The 12,823-nt window shown below is 42.8% G+C and overlaps 1 protein-coding gene across 3 annotated transcripts in view; it reads right to left on the bottom strand.

The window, feature by feature from the left end:
- Nucleotides 1-10,411, bottom strand: part of mbtps1 (membrane-bound transcription factor peptidase, site 1) — a 125,725-nt gene extending 115,314 nt beyond the window's left edge. For 2 of the 3 annotated variants that reach the window (XM_072279408.1, XM_072279410.1), the window contains exon 1: nt 10,338-10,411. The gene's annotated coding sequence lies outside the window, so the exon portion shown is untranslated. The other variant, XM_072279409.1, reaches the window with a different exon arrangement.
- Nucleotides 10,412-12,823: the final 2,412 nt, after the last annotated feature.

Below are 12,823 nucleotides of genomic sequence, written 5' to 3'. Positions count from 1 at the left end.
AGATGTAGAATCTGACACAACAAAAGCTAACTCAGCCTGGGAGATGCATCAACCTCTCGTCAAACCAATAGTAACTTGATCTAAATAAATCTGTCCCACAGATAGTCAAGCAGCAATCTGGCAGCTTTTCATGGAATCACACATTCCAGCTTAAATACCAAAAAAAAAATCACCATCAAATTATATACAGTGCACCATCGTGATCAACCTATAGTGACAGAGGAATGGCACACAATATGAAGAAAATGGCTCTCTGGGTCCTCACCAGAATCCAGGTTCCGTGAGATCTTATAGCACCAGGTCAAACCTGACCACTATAACATCCCATAACCCTACTTCATCAAATTAAACACCGGTTAAGCACCAATTTGAAGAAACTAGAGATTAACAAAAGGCACAAAATCTACTCATTACTGAAGACTTCAATGCCCATCAACAGTAGCATACATAGAAACATACATAGAAAATAGGTGCAGGAGTAGGCCATTCAGCCCTTCGAGCCTGCACCGCCATTTATTATGATCATGGCTGATCATCCAACTCAGAACCCCGCCCCAGCCTTCCCTCCATACCCCCTGACCCCCGTAGCCACAAGGGCCATATCTAACTCCCTCTTAAATATAGCCAATGAACTGGCCTCAACTGTTTCCTGTGGCAGAGAATTCCACAGATTCACCACTCTCTGTGTGAAGAAGTTTTTCCTAATCTCGGTCCTAAAAGGCTTCCCCTCTATCCTCAAACTGTGGCCCCTCGTTCTGGACTTCCCCAACATCGGGAACAATCTTCCTGCATCTAGCCTGTCCAATCCTTTTAGGATCTTATACGTTTCAATCAGATCCCCCCTCAATCTTCTAAATTCCAACGAGTACAAGCCCAGTTCATCCAGTCTTTCTTCATATGAAAGTCCTGCCATCCCAGGAATCAATCTGGTGAACCTTCTTTGAACTCCCTCTATGGCAAGGATGTCTTTCCTCAGATTAGGGGACCAAAACTGCACACAATACTCCAGGTGTGGTCTCACCAAGGCCTTGTACAACTGCAGTAGTACCTCCCTGCTCCTGTACTCCAATCCTCTCGCTATAAATGCCAGCATACCATTCGCCTTTTTCACCGCCTGCTGTACCTGCATGCCCACTTTCAAAGACTGGTGTATAATGACACCCAGGTCTCGTTGCACCTCCCCTTTTCCTAATCAGCCACCATTCAGATAATAATCTGTTTTCCTATTTTTGCCACCAAAGTGGATAACTTCACATTTATCCACATTAAATTGCATCTGCCATGAATTTGCCCACTCACCCAACCTATCCAAGTCACCCTGCATCCTCTTAGCATCCTCCTCACAGCTAACACTGCCACCCAGCTTCGTGTCATCCGCAAACTTGGAGATGCTGCATTTAATTCCCTCATCCAGGTCATTAATATATATTGTAAACAACTGAGGTCCCAGCACTGAGCCTTGCGGTACCCCACTAGTCACCGCCTGCCATTCTGAAAAGGTCCCGTTTATTCCCACTCTTTGCTTCCTGTCTGCTAACCAACTCTCCACCCACACCAATACCTTACCCACAATACCGTGTGCTTTAAGTTTGCACACTAATCTCCTGTGTGGGACCTTGTCAAAAGCCTTCTGAAAATCCAAATATACCACATCCACTGGTTCTCCCCTATCCACTCTACTAGTTACATCCTCAAAAAATTCTATGAGATTCGTCAGACATGATTTTCCTTTCACAAATCCATGCTGACTTTGTCCGATCATTTCACCGCTTTCCAAATGTGCTGTTATCACATCCTTGATAACTGACTCCAGCAGTTTCCCCACCACCGACGTTAGGCTAACCGGTCTATAATTCCCCGGTTTCTCTCTCCCTCCTTTTTTAAAAAGTGGAGTTACATTAGCCACCCTCCAATCCTCAGGAACTAGTCCAGAATCTAACGAGTTTTGAAAAATTATCACTAATGCATCCACTATTTCTTGGGCTACTTCCTTAAGCACCACTAAACTTCCAAAAATTGACCCTGAATAACCTAAATATCAAACTGGACTTCTGATTATGGCAAATGAACTAATTAACCTCACCAGCCAATGATACACTCCAATGTTCCAACAATGAGTATTGTGCCAAGTTCTGAATATCAGCAATGGCCAGAAGCCCACATGAACAACACCATGCCAGGAAGCTTGATATTCTGTGACACACAATTAATCTCTTTATTGTCCACCGTTCACAAGACACCTCAGGAAGGAGTTGTAATATTCTCCATTGTCTTGACTGCTGTTCCAGCAGCGTTTTGGAAACTGAACAATGTCCAGTACACTTTGCTTGTCAGGCCTTCATCCAAGACCCTAAACAGCCAATACAGACTGCAATGTGCATTATTTACGAAATGAACCATGATCATTTACCAAGGTTACGTTGAAAACACCTTCCAAACTCAAGACCTCTACCATTTAGAAGTACAAAAGTAATGACTGCATACCATACAATTACCTTCAAGGGACTTACTTATCACGCCAACTTGGAAAGTCACATCTTCTCTGTCACCGAGCCAAAGACTTGGAAGTTCCTATCCAACAACATTATAAGAACATCTTCACCACAAAGACCATCAGTACAATAAGAGAACTCTCCATTACCTTCCCAAGTAAAATTCATGAAGGGCATTAATTATTAACTTTGCTGTGATGCAGTAAGATTGCCCTAAGATGCAGATAATTCCTGGATACAAACAACATTTATGTTACAAGAAAATAGACTACTTACACAATTTACTTCGGAATAGTTCCTTATGGTAAAAGTTGACTTGGATCCAAATAATGATAGCTTGATGTAATAACCAAGCAATTGTGTCAAGCACCACAATTTCCAGGCCTAGATGTTCTATACCAGGAAAGTTGGCCCCCATTTCCTTTGATAAGCTGAACACGATTGCTTAAGCAGTTTATTTAATCTGTTAATACAATTATTAACCATCCAGAATGAAAAGGTCTGGAGTAAAAATTACAATGCTGCTTGGTTCGTTCAGCACTCAAAAACAGTCATAAGTACATAACTTACTAGAAGTACATAATTTACTGGAATGTTACTTGGGTTTTATCACCTAAGTTACAGAGAAAGGTTGAACAAGTTAGGTCTTTATCCTTTGGAACGTAGAAGGTTGAGGGGGGACTCGATAGAGGTATATAAAATTATGAGGGGGATAGATAGAGTTGACGTGGATAGGCTTTTTCCATTGAGAGTGGGGGAGATTCAAACAAGAGGACATGAGTGGAGAGTTAAAGGGCAAAAGTTTAGGGATAACATAACGGGGAACTTCATTACTCAGAGAGTGGTAGCTGTGTGGAACGAGCTTCCAGCAGAAGTGGTTAAGGCAGGTTCGATGGTGTCGTTTAAAGTTAAATTGGACAGCTATATGGACAGGAAAGGAATGGAGGGTTATGGGCTGAGTGCAGGTCAGTGGGACTAGGTGAGAGTAAGAGTTCAGCACAGACTAGAAGGGCTGAGATGGCCTATTTCCGTGCTGTAATTGTTATATGGTTATATATGATTATATGGTTACAGTTTGGCATGTTGACAAGGCCAACATCATACAAGTCAGTTAATAGATACGCAAAGCTAGAAGGCTGGCTGATTTGAGGCACAAGAACAGACAGAGTCTGATTTACAATATCAAATCAAAGACTGTCTGAAGTTGATCAGAAAAAAAGTGTATGTGTATGCAGACCTTAAAATAAAAGGTACTGGATTAGTTTGTGCCAGCCTCCCCACAGAAGTAGAAACACAGAAAACCTACAGCACAATACAGGCCCTTCAGCCCACAAAGTTGTGCCAAACATGTCCTTAGCTGAGAAATTACTTCGGGTTACCCATAGCCCTCTATTTTTCTGAGCTCCATATACCTGTCCAGCAATCTCTTAAACGACCGTATCGTATCCACGTCAAAGTTAGAAATGGGCAGTGTCCTTTTAAAACATTCATGTTCAGAAAGAACATCATTTATGTTTTTGCTTTTTAAACAAACGATTCAATGCTTTTTTTGTTCTTTACATTCATAGTCAATGCTTTCTGTACTGTTCTATTACATTCCTAAACATCAATAGCACAGTTGCCACTCATGTGGCCCTCTGGGGTGGTATAATAACCACTACCATAATTGAGCAACTTTTTAACCACAAACCAGCTCCTCCCTCTCGAGTACAAAAAGAACCCTACACAGTGGTCCTTCCCAACCAAACCCCTGTGTTGCATGCAGCAAGCTTCAGCACGTGCCCCTGATCTCTGAAATATGCCAGTTGGCAGCACTTCCCCACATACATCTCGATGTGCTGGCAGATCAACAAGCCTCAGGTAGACCAAAGGGCACTTTTCACCAAGCTGAAGATCTGTCAGAAGCTCTTGGTATCCATCTCCATGTCCCTGAGAACAGCCCATAGATCAGTGTAATGTCACACAGCTGATCAGGATGTCTAGCGACACAGGCCCTTTCATCTTTCTCCATATCCTCTTCGCAGACCGACAGTCTGCAAAGAGGTGTTCCACCGTCTCTTCCCCACTATAATCATCCCGCAGATAGCATGCTGTGGGAGTGACACTCCAGGCATGCAGGCGGGATCTGACTGGGAGGGCCCCTCTCATTGCCAGCCAGTCAGCACCAGTTGGAAGCCTGGAGAAGAGGTATTCTGCCAGATGGCCTGGACAGACTGCTCAGGAAACCACCCCCCTGTGTAACTTGACTCCTTCTCCTGCAGTGCCTGCAGGATGCTCCCTATTGACCACTGCTTGGTGGACCTGTGGTCAAGGTGTTAGTCCAGATGAATGTTTCCACGAAGGACAGGTAGTACAGCAACATTCAGGTGACTGGGATGTTGCACAGCATCAGAGCCAGATCTATCCTTCTTAACACCTCAGGGACAGACAGAACCTCGGCTTGTAGAGGTACTTGGTGCTCATATATTTAGGTTCCACACACAGTCTGATGCAGTCACACAGGAAAGTGGTCATCCGATTGAGGACAATATTGAGTTCCTTTTTTGCTCCCATTGTCTAGAGACTTGTGCATTGTGACCCACCTGCCCCGCTCCAGCTAGGATCTCCAGATGAACCTGAAAACAGCACAGTTGACTGCCAAGCTGGAGTGGGAATGTGTCCTGAAAGTACCCCACACTTGATAACCAGGTTCTTCCCAGTTATCAATAGGGAGCACTCTCCCCACAGTCCCATTTTCTGTTTTACCTTCACAGTCTGCTCCTGCCAATTCTCCAGGGCATACCTCGATCCCCAGCATCTTTATATAACCAGACCAGATGGTGAAGGTGACACTGAATCGGTCAGGTCAGGTGCCAAAGAGCATGGCCCCACTCTGTTTTATATGGAAAAGTGCAGGGGGAAGGGGAAAATAGAAAAGTGTGGAGAAATTGTAGATATTTATCTATGCAAGGAAAACAACATTTTGGCCAGCGTAGTCCTTACTGAGCTCTTTTACCTAGTTAACAGTTTGAAGATAGTGTTAAGTCACGTAGGCATAACACAGTCTGGGAGCCAGTACACAATTTAAGACAATGTTGGAATCAGAAATCATTCTGTTACTTAGGTGTGAACAGGAAAGAGATCTCTCCTAATCAGAAGAGACAAGATACTGTAATGTCGAACCACAGAGGGTAAAATAAAATGCAACTGGTCCAATTAACATAGCATGGAAAGGTAAGAGTTTAGCTCGAGTTAACATTAAATGAGCCATATTTCAAAAGCATTCACTTCACTCCTAGATTACAATAAAACTCTGTTTTATTACCTTTGGAAGATACCCAGAAGAGATATTTAGATTTTTATTTGCAATTCTCTTCATCCCGACTTTAGATAGGTGAACTAAACTCAAATAGGACAACATCCATTATTTTCAAAACTCATAAGTGACAGAATGGCTCACACCTTCATATCCTGCCGAACAAGACAGAACTGACTTGGTGACTGGACAATTATAGCATAAGCCCATAAGATACAGGAGCTAAGGTATGCCATTTGGCCCAATGAGTCTGCTCCGCCAATCAATCACGGGCTGATCCAATGCTTGCAGTCATCTCCATCCCCTGCCTTCACCCCATACCCTTCGATGCCCTGGCTAATCAAGAACCTATCTGTCTCTGCCTTAAATACACCCAATGACTTGGCCTCCACAGCCGCTTGTGGCAACAAATTCCACAGATCTACCACCCTCTGACTAAAGTAGTTTTTCCGCATCTCAGTTCTAAATGGAAGTCCTTAAATCCTGAAGTTGTTCTCTCTTGTCCTAGAATCCCCTACCATGGGAAATAGCTTCGCCACAACATTCGGAATGTTTCTATGAGATCCTCTCTCATTCTCCTGAACTCCAAGGAATACAGCCCAAGAGCTGCCAGATGTTCCTCATACGGTAACCCTTTCATTCCTGGAATCATTCTTGTGAATCTTCTCGGAACCCCCTCCAATATCAGTATATCCTTCCTAAAACTGCAAAACTGCACACAATACTCCAAGTGCAGTCTCATGAGTGCCTTATAGAGCCTCAACATCACAGCATCTAAGAAAAGAAATGACAACTAGAAAGAGTCACATCAAGTGATGCTATTCAAATGTATTTATAAATTATTTTGCTAAGAATTTTTCACATACAGATTTAAACAAAAGGATGCTTAAAAAAAATCAGGAATACTTGTGTGTTCATGGAAAAGAATACCTTTATCTTAACACTCTTAAAATTAAAACAATTATCCAAAATTCCAACAATCCATTTCCAGTTATACATCCTTCTGAAATACTCTAATACTAAAAAGTGTCTTTAGTTGTGTACTAATCCAGTTAACTGTAAAACATTACTTCAGTGTGAAATGAACAAAGAAATTGTGGTTTAAACTGCATTCAAACAGCTCTCTAAAATGTCCCTACTGTTATCCAAAGTTAAGTCATAATAGCACCCAGACAGCAAAACCAGACTAAGATAATCTATATAAGTTTTGTCATCAGAGCCACTAATGGCCCCCTACCCACACCCCAGAACCTGAACCAGTGGTGGGGAGAAGACCCCGCTTGCTTTCTTTGTCAAGCACCTGCATCACGAAGGCACATTTTAACAGGATGCACCACAAGCCTCACGCAGGGGCGGTACACTTGACAGCATAACCAAGTTCTCAGACAGCTGGCATCAATCTTGGAACAGAGGCAAATCACCACAAGTGCTCTCCCACAAACATCAGCAGGAAATGTCCACATCATACGATTTGTACCAGCAGGCCAACCTCCAGAGCACCATATAACATCAAAAGATGTAAGTATTCTACAGGCTTCTTGGGATTGGAAAATGGACATGGACTTGGAGAAAAAGCTTGTGTTTCCCCTAGACATTGCGGCTACAACACTCCGGCCAGATATGGCCCTGTGGTCCACAACAGCCAAGCTGGCATATGTTGTGGAACTGACACAATGGGAAGACAGTGTCGAAGAAGCTTATGAAAGGAAAAAGACCAAGTACTCTGAACTGGCAACTGAAGCTGCCCAGAATGGCTGGAAGACCAAGATTTTCCCTGTAGAAATGGGATGCAGGGAATTTGTTGCTACATCTACAGCCAGTCTATTGAAGAAGATGGGGGTGAGGGGTCACTCCCTCCAACAAGCAATCAAGTCCTTGTCAAATGCAGCAGAAGAAAACAGCAATTGGATTTGGATGAAAAGGAAAGACAACAACTGGGCTGCAAGATGAAGACAGGAGGGTATGGAACTGAGGGGGTGTATCTGGGACGCCAGGTAGCAGCTTTGAGCCCTCTGGAGACATCATGAGCTTATCAAAGAAACGTCAAAGGAGGGTGCCCACCTGATGACCCCGATGATGTACCTACCCTCCCTCCCTGTCAACACTCCAAGCCCACTGCCAACATTGAGAGTGCCGACTTACCATAGGGATTGAAATATCAAGTCCTAGTATCTCTACTATGATAAGAAAAACTAAAAAAAAATCAAAGTAATAAACTGTGTTCTCCACAGAATCACATACCTATTGCATTAAAAAAGTATTTTAAAAAAATATATAAATAAAAATTTTAAAAAGTTATGGTGCCAGACGAGAAATGAAAAAGCAATTTGTGAAAATTAATCAAACATGTGGCATTGCAACCAGACTAGAGGAGGAAAAAAGAGCTGCAGAAGTTAGCATATGGTAATAAAAACTCAGTTTATTAGTGCCACCCTTACTTATCCGGTCTAAATTCAATGTCCATTGTCCTGTGTGGTGGAGAACAAAGCTATGCAAGCCGAACAGCTCTTCGCAGGAAAGCCTGGAGGCAAGTGAAATGCATAGGGATGACAACAACATATCTTGAGAATAATTGTACTGATCGTCTATTTGTGAACTCCAAAAATATTCCCTCGTTCTCAGTCTGGATGGAAACTACTCAACTTTTTCAAATAGTACAGTGATACACTGTAGGGATTGACAAATTATATTTGGGGTTAGATTTTCACAAAGTATTCACCTCTTTAATTCCAATTGCCTTCCTTACAATTCATATTGTTGTGCAGTCTCAAGCAAACTTCGGTTGGCTTAACGGGATGAGCCAGGCAAGTGGTGGAAAAAAGAAATCACAGCCATCTCTATCTTCTAAGAAAAGAAAGCATTTTGAGATGCTAGTACCAAGGACTGTCAACAACTAATGAAAAATAAGCATTCCAGTAAAAGTGAGATCCTTTTAGATATAAAAGGTTGTTGATCTGTAAAAACTCGTGTAAAATCCATATAGACAATGGAAACAAAATACTAAAATGTTATAAAAACACAAGTTAGCCCACAAACTTCAGACACATAAATTTATATTATAAATTAAGTAAAACAAAAATTAAGAAAACACAAAGAAATCTATAATAATGAAGAAAATTTAAAACCCTAGAAATCCAATGCACTGTAAAGGGCATGCAAGTTAGTTGTAACAACGGTACAGTCACAGCCATTTTTGGTTGTGAGCCAGTGCACTGGAAATTGAGTACCAACAGCACCCAAAGGATTCAACATCCAAAAGGATGTTCCTCTTCTTTCAATGTTGAAAATGTAGAATCCAGGACTGAGACCTCCAAGAGAAGAAGCAAAACTAAAAAGCAAACACTTTTGAGAGGGATTTGAGAGTTCAAAGCAGCAAAATTTGTGATTCCACCGTAACCCCCTCTGTTAGATCAGAGGAGAGGCTACAAGGGTGCACTGCCAAAGGAGTTTACCTGCTCCAGTGACATGTGTTGGAGAGCTAGCTGTCACAGATGTGACATGCCAAAAATATACTCAGCATAACTACATTTACCTTACCTCATACTTCCCAAAGGAAGAGTTTCATTAAATACAGTGTCAGATACACCAGCATGCACCCCAACCAGAAATATCCATTTCAATTGATTCACTCCAAAAATAATCACAATTATCTTCTACTACAAAAAAAATCAATTCCCCTCCGATTCAAAGCTTTTAAACAAAATTTAGATAAGTGGGGCTTGTTTTTAAAACAGGAACACAGAATTAGGTAAAAATCCACAAGATATCTTTACAATTCTAAATTAGTGAGATAAGTTAATGATTGGAGCCGCAGGTAAGAAAATACAAAGGATTACAGTATTTTAACGCCAATTCAAGACCTTACGCCAATAAATTCGGCACACAGTAGTTCCTTCTTATATTTTCACAAACCAAATTCATGTCCATACCAGTTCAAGTCAATTTTTGAAAGTTTAGAGCACAGCTAGCGGATTAGATTTTGTACTTCTTCACTGCAGTATTTCAACCATTGTCCAATCCTCCATAAAATACCGATCGCGCCGATATTAAAAATACAGAACACGTGATTGCTGCCCGATTTTTAAATAAAGGCAGTTTCTGCAGTTTTGGTTAACAAATGAAGCACACAAGGACGCCAAGACAGAGGGTAAAAAAACAGAACGGGTCTCACCAGCCGTGTAGAGAAATGGCCTGTCTAAGCGAGAGTCAGGGATACAACGAGGCCCATTGTGGGGCCAAAGCCCTCCCTGTAGCAGCAGCCGCTGCCGCTACTAGAGATCGGGTCCCTAGCAGGCCTCGCTCGGTCTCAGCGGCTGCAGTGAGCCACAAGGCCGACGACTGAAGCCCCTGACCGGGCCTTCATAACTCACCCACCCGAGGGCCTGCAGTGCCCTGTTCTCCGAGCAGTCCCTTTAACTGGGGGGCCACAAAGAAGGTCGGCGCCTGTCAGCGGCAACAGCAGCCGGCCCGTCTCCCTCCAAATGGCCGGTGTACGACGTCGGCCTGACCGACATCTAACGCCAACTCGATGAGAAAGGACCAGACCTCACCTCACAGCCCCTCCAACAATACTCGAGCACCGCTGACAACTGCCCTCAGACCCCGCTCCTGAATAGACCAACCCCTCCAGCTGATTGACGCTACTCCCAGCCAATCACAGCCTCGCGTCTGTTGTACTGACAAGACCAAAGACCAATGGGTTTCGTCGGTTTGTGGTTTCTGGGAAGCGTGATGGTACGTTACGGAGGGAAAGCAGTTCCCAGTCCTGCCACCTGGGGTGCTAGTGGGCCGTGCGAGAAACACTCCTTCGCAGCCCGAGACGGGGGAATCTCCCGCGGTGCTGCTCGAAAGAACCTCGAGAGACCACAAAAACAATGCTGGGATAGTCGATGAGTCAAGCTGCATCTGTGGGAAGAGAAAATGTTTCAAATCGAAGGATCCTCCTAAAGAGCTCGGTGGAGGACAGAAAAAACAGACACAGTTACTGGACTCTGGAACAACAAACCATATGCTGAAGGAACTCAGAAGGTCTGGCAGCATCTGTTGGGGGAATGGACAGTGGATGTTTCAAGTCAAGAACCTGATTCTCATTTTGTGCCAATGAATATCAGGTTTACTACACTGGACAACAAAGATTTGCTTCCTGAATACCTTTAGGTGTATCTTATGAATTTTGGGCTACTGATCATGAAAATCACCGTGAAATTTCCCTATCACGCACCATTTTTTTGAAATCACTTATGCTTACTATTTCAATTCATAATTCAAGTCAATTAAAATGTTACCTACAATGTATGCTGGAAAGTTTCCTATCTTGTCCAGGCATGCTTGGGCATGCTCAGGCAGCGCGGCTGCTGCATGGCAGGACAGGTTTTACTAGTAATTATTGGGTTCAGGACTGTAAGGATGGAATTTGCTATCACCAGGCACAAAAATTTCTATGAAGGATTTTGACATTTGAGACAGATGCTTCCCAGAATAACTGATGACAAGATTAAGGAAAGCATTTTTGTTGGTCCACAAATCAAACAGGTCATCAATGACAGGCAATTAGAAGAATTTCTAGTGGGACCAGAGAAAATCACATGGAAGGCATTCAAGGAAGATGTTGAAATTTTTCTCAGCATCTACAGAGCACCAAACTACATGCAGCTGGTTGAAAGCATGCTTCAAGCACATAAAACCATGAAATGCATTATGTCACTAAAGATTCATTTTCTGCACTCCCATTTAGACTTCTTCCCTGCAAATCTTGGTGCTGTTAGTGTTGGGCCTGGTGAAAGGTTTCACCAGGACATTGCGGTCATGGAGAAAAGATACCAAGGCAACTGGAATCCATCAATGCTGGTGAATTATTGTTGGACACTTAAGCAAGAAGCCTCAGACACTGAGTACAAATGAAAATCATTAACAAAATATTTTTAACTTAGTTGAACTATTGCAAAGCATTATGCAATTAAACACATTATATTCAATAAAAGTTAATTTGTCGTTTCTACAAATTCCTATGTGATACAAGTAGTCTGAAATTATATTTCTGTTCATCTTCAAGCAGTCTATCATAAACAAAAAAATAATTATGAGGAAGCAACACTTCTGAAAAAATTTGTTGTCCAGTGTTAGCACTGTCTTGTGTGACATGAAATTTCAAAGTTCAAATTACGCTTATCATCAAAGTAAGTATAAATTATACAACCTTGAAATTCATCTTCTTACAGGCAGCCACAAAACGAGAACCCTGAAATAACTCATTTACAAAGAGTAACAAACACCCAATGCGCAGAGAGAGGGGGTAAAAAGCAGAAGTTGTGCAAACAATAAAAGCAAGCAACAGCATTCAGGACTAAATTGAGTCCACAGACACGAAGCCGAAGGCAGCCAGTGCAGGCCCACAGCCTCAACCTCAGTTCATCACAGAGTAGAGCAAAAACGAGCTCACAGACACAAAGCCCAGAGCAGGCCCTAGCCATGGTGTAAGTTCCGTGGAGAGCAGAGTAAATGTCGCGGAGCCGGCCCGATCCTCACCTCCAGTCCTGACACCATGCCTTTCCAATACATCTGGCCTGGTGTTCGGGACCTTCCATGCACTAGGACCAAGGCCCTGTCGCATTGATACGCTCTGGGCCTGGACCCTGCTGGACCCTTGCAAGACATATCATTATTATATATTACAAATAAATAAATAAATAAATAGTCCCAAAAAAATGAGGTAGTGTTCATAGACCATTATAAAACCTGATGGCAGATGGGAAGAAACTGTTTCTGGATCACTGTGTGTATCTTCAGGCTCTGGCACCTCCTCATTGGCGGTAGTAACAAGAAGAAAACATGTTTGGATTGGTGAAGGTCCTTAATGTTGGTTACCACCTTCCTAAGACACTCTCAGACACCTCCTCCTACCTACTCCCTGAAGGGACCCCACTCTGGACCATCAGAAAACTGTCACCAACACCAACACTAACCTCATCAACTCCGGAGAACCCCAAACCACTGCTACCAAACGCATAGTTCTTTTACCCCATGCTACTCACTTCTA

Source organism: Mobula birostris, chromosome 15 (assembly GCF_030028105.1).
Source record: "Mobula birostris isolate sMobBir1 chromosome 15, sMobBir1.hap1, whole genome shotgun sequence".
NCBI lineage: Eukaryota > Metazoa > Chordata > Chondrichthyes > Myliobatiformes > Myliobatidae > Mobula > Mobula birostris.
The sequence above is the reverse complement of the archived record's forward strand: the minus strand, read 5'-3'. Positions and strand labels throughout refer to the sequence as shown.